General features: G+C 45.2%; 1 protein-coding gene across 2 annotated transcripts in view; it reads left to right on the top strand.

Moving 5' to 3' along the window:
- Positions 1-84: 84 nt before the first annotated feature.
- The window catches only part of RP1L1 (RP1 like 1), a 65,165-nt gene continuing 60,634 nt past the window's right edge, over positions 85-4,615 (top strand). For both annotated transcript variants that reach the window (XM_053216681.1, XM_053216680.1), the window contains exons 1-2: positions 85-178; positions 273-564. The gene's annotated coding sequence lies outside the window, so the exon portion shown is untranslated. The remainder of the gene's footprint in view (positions 179-272; positions 565-4,615) is intronic.

The raw sequence follows: 4,615 nt of genomic DNA, 5'->3' as shown, positions 1-4,615 counted from the left end.
GGAACCCTGGGGATGAGTGTGCCAGCTTTGTGAGGTCATAGGGTCTGCTTTGAGGTGGTTTCTTCCAGGTTTCTTTTCTCCTGGCCCCTCCTCTCCAGCTGGGTTCTGGGTCTCATCCCCCAACACCTGCTTCAGGGGCCTTGGTCCCTTTCCTTTGTCCCACCTCTCCTTCACAGAGGTGAGCTTTCTCAGGCTTTCCTATAAACACTCACGAATGCCCCCATCTTACATATCCTTCTAACCCAAGCCCCACTTCTCTCCTTCCTTTCAAGGTCAAGGATTTATCTCCATGAAAAGACGGACCTCCATTTACTGTCTTCATGTGCTTTCGGACTTTATTCCCACCAAGGTCTAGTTTCATCCCACTTCTTCACTGGCCTGTAACATCTGTGACTTCCTGTTCCTTGTATCCTGACTTTGCTTTGGGGTACAGGAAACAGCTCTGTGGGGGTGTCCCCTAGCACGGTGCCCAAGCATCCACATGCTGAGATTAGTAGGGATCGAGTCTTCTCCTGGCTAGCTTTGCCCTCTGCGTCCTGGAAGCCCTGGTGCCCACTGACAAGGGTGAATCCTGCTTTCCCTGCCTCCTTGACTGTAAGCCATGACTCCTTGCCCAGGAGCCTCCATGAAGACAACCTTGGATGCTGGCTTAGGTTGGTGGCTGAACTGTCTGATCCTGCAGCCGCCTCCATTGGTACCTTCCCAGGTCTCCTTGTCTCTTTGCGTTAGGGCCTACCAAGGGAGTTCCTGGCCCGGAGTGACAGCTCCCAGGTTATAGCTTTTCCCTGAGTCAGGGAAGAAGTAAGAGAGCCCAAGCGTCTAGCATCTACCACTTCAACTACTCAAAGTATTATTACCATCAGCCCAGTGACTCCATCAAGCTAGTTCTGTTCTGTACCACTTTCGTTACCCTCATGGTCATATTACTTCAGGGCCCCTTGCTGTCTTTCCTGCCATGAGGAAAAACTTGGTTAGGGCACTTTGTTCCACTCCTGCAAATTACTAGGGTTAAAGGAATGGGGAGGGGGTGCCCTTCCTTCCCACGAGGGCCTCGGGCTCCTCATTCCAACTTACCCATTCTCTTTCTGGCAACCTTCACACTCTTGTTAATCTCACAGAGGGTGTCATTTTGCAACATGTGGTTGCTGCATCATGGATCCCTTTCCATCCTTGTCATCCTTGGCTGATGTTTCTTGGTTTCTCATAAGCTGCTTTCTCCTGAATGACCTCTCTCTCCATGCATTCACTCTCTGCCTTCTGTGAAGACTTCTCTTCCTCTATTTGTCCCTGACATGTTGGTGTCATCCATTGTTCGATCCTTACCCTCTTCTCTTTTTAAACTACATGTTCTTTTTAAAAGCTCTATTATGGGGGCGCCTGGGTTAAGCGTCCGACTTCAGCCAGGTCACGATCTCGCGGTCCGTGAGTTCGAGCCCCGCGTCGGGCTCTGGGCTGATGGCTCAGAGCCTGGAGCCTGTTTCCGATTCTGTGTCTCCCTCTCTCTCTGCCCCTCCTCCGTTCATGCTCTGTCTCTCTCTGTCCCAAAAATAAATAAACGTTGAAAAAAAAAATTAAAAAAATAAAAGCTCTATTATGGTAACACTTAACATGAGATCTATCTTCAATACATTTTTAGGTGCACAGCACAGTCTTGTTAACTACAGGCAGTCCATCATCCAGCACGTCTCTAGAACCTATCCATCCCATGTAACTGAAACATTATGAGATGTTCATCCCATTGATGAGAACCTCTCCGTGTTCCTTTTCTTCCAGTTGCTGGCAATTACTGTTCTACATGCTGGCTCTATGAGGGTGAATACATTAGACATCTCATATAAGCAGAATCATATGGTATTTGCCCTTTTGTGATTGGTTTCTTTCACTCAGCATAATGTCCTCAAAGGTCACAGGTCACATATTCTTGAGGGATTTTTTTTTCTAGCCACATGACTTCAATGTCCATCCATTGCAAATGACTTCCAAATTTATGCAATGGATGTGTCCTCTCACCTCTACCCCCAGCCTGGGGAGTGTTAAAGTGCTCAGTCTTCTCCCATAGAATGGATGACTGGGAGCTTTGCTAGGTTTTTGGGGTCCTTGGGGGCTCAGGATTTTCATGGGGTGTTTTGCCAGGGGGAATGGATCCTGACACAGTGGTTTGAGGGGGTGAGTCTCCGAGTCTAGACCCACTGGGTGGGAGCTGTCCTTGCCCACAGTCCTGGGGTAGGTCCTACAGGTCAGTCACTGTGCCTGGAAACTCAGGTGTTCTTTCTTGACTTCTCTCCTAAGTGGCATTGATCTGGGGCTCAACACCCTGGACCCAGAGGCTGCTCTCACCTCCTTTTCCATACCTCTCAATTTTCTCCTCATAACCACAACTCTCTGTTACATCAGAAGCTCAAACTAGCTTAGACCAAGTGAGATTTTATTGTTGCACAGAAGTAAAATGTCTTAGGGTATGTTTAAGGTGAGGCTAGATCCAGGTGCTCTCATCTGTATTCGTTCCCAGGATCTTCCCTGAGATTGTCCTTTGCCACCCCCTTCCTAAAATGCACTTTTCACTCCCCTCACCTAGCTAACTCTCATTGATTTTGCAAAACTCAGCCTGCACATTAGCTCTTCTGGAAAGTCTTCCAGATCCTTCTTCCCCAGGGTGGTCAGGCGTCCCTCCAACTACTCCAGCCAGCAACTTGTGGGTCATTCCTGACTGCCCCTCCCCTGTTCCTTCCCAGACATTCCAAGCTCTACTAACGTTTTCTTCTATTTATTGAGCTCCTTCACTTCAATCCCCATTGCTACTACCCAAGTATATCCCTCATCAGTTTTTGCCCCCACCCCCATCACCCATTCTCTACACTATTGCCAGAGTAAATAAACATACAAAACAAGTCTGATTATGGGATGGACGTTGGCAAGAGGGAACTTGCTAAAGTGATCATAACGTCCTGCATCTTGTTTTGAGGGTTGGTTACTCCAGCATGTATCCTCACTTAAGATCTCTGAATTTTATTTTATGTAAATTGTATCTTCCCTTTTTGATACACACAAATATATAACACACATAAAGTTGAACTATGTCAGTTTCTTGCTTCAAACTTGCAATACAATTGTTGCTCACAGAGTAAGCCCCAAAGACTTCATGAGGCTTAAAAGGCACTGTAATGATCTGGATTCTTCTTTCTTGTCCAGTCCATCCTGGTGGCTATACCCACTGCCTCCGGGCCTTAACCATCCACACTTTTCCAGTCCTCCTCTGTCCTCCCTCCAGAACTTTGCATACACTGTCTTCTCTCCTAGAACACTCTCTCCTCCCTCATTCTGCCTCCATCATTCTGGTTCATGTCTCAGCTTAATCATCTCTTGCCTGGGGAAAGCTTTCCTGAGCCCTTGTGACATGGTCTATGGCACTAAATGCATCACCAGCAGCACTTTGCACATTGTAAGTGTTCACTTAACCATTTGAATGATTAGTTTTAATGACTGTTTCCCCCTAGATTGTAAGTCATGAGAGTATTTCATTTTATTGATGACTATTTTATTCCCTGTTCCCCAAGCCATAGTAGGCTTGTTGAATGAATGTGACTATCTTTATCATAATGACAGGACATTTCACCTGTTTATTGAGGGCCTCTCCTTATAGCTTGCATGTCCCACAAAGACATGGGCAATGCCTTCTTCCTCTCTGGGGCCCTGATGCCTTGTGTAGGGCCTGGATGGTGGCTAGTACTCAGTAAGTGTTTGTTAGTTGAATAATTGAAAGCATCATGAGGTGATATTGACAGGAGAGAAACAGGTTATGGACCTACCTATGAACGTGGCTCATTTTGGCCACACCCAATGTTCTTTAGTTAAACATGGACTTTTCTCAGATCTCCCATGAGATCCATACAAAAACCACAGAGTCCAGCACTCTTGAACTTAATGGTACTTGATATGCCTTTTCCTATTTACTGTTTGTGGAATGAATGTATGTATCTCAGCTCATCTATCTTACAGGCCTGTTTGGTCATAAAAACAACAAAAAACAAAACAATTTCATGTACTTACCAAGGAATGCTGAAGAGTACTTTCCGTTAGTAAATAGAGTTATATTCCAGGAGCTTTAACTATCTCTTTTTAATCCTTGCAATAATTCCATAGGATAGATATAATAATGGTCATTCTCATTTCACATATGAGGAAACTGAGGCTTAGAGAGACTAAATACCTTGTACAAGATCACAAAACTAGGTTGAAACCCTGACCTTAACAGTTGGCCATACTAACAGCCATTGCAGATTGCCGGATTCAGTAATTTTCTAGATAAGACCTGGATGTTTAGGTTCACAGACTCCAGTTAGTGTTCAAGTAGAGTTTACATAACTGCTTCCTTCAGAAGGCTATGATATACACTATAACCTGGAGATTTCAGCTATGTTTGAGTGATTCAGGGCAGATCTGATCATTACTTTTTCTTTTCATCCTTTATCACCAACTTTTTTTGTAGTAGTTACCATGTTACATTAGATCCTCAGACCTTATTCATCGTATAACTGGAAGTTTGTGCCCTTTTACCAACTTCCCCCTATTTCTGTTTCCTCAACCCCAGCCCCAGCAACCACTTTTAAACTCTGTT

The sequence above is a fragment of the Acinonyx jubatus genome, chromosome B1, assembly GCF_027475565.1.
Source record: "Acinonyx jubatus isolate Ajub_Pintada_27869175 chromosome B1, VMU_Ajub_asm_v1.0, whole genome shotgun sequence".
Lineage (NCBI taxonomy): Eukaryota > Metazoa > Chordata > Mammalia > Carnivora > Felidae > Acinonyx > Acinonyx jubatus.
Note: the sequence above shows the minus strand (reverse complement) of the source record. Positions and strands in the feature narration are given on the sequence as shown.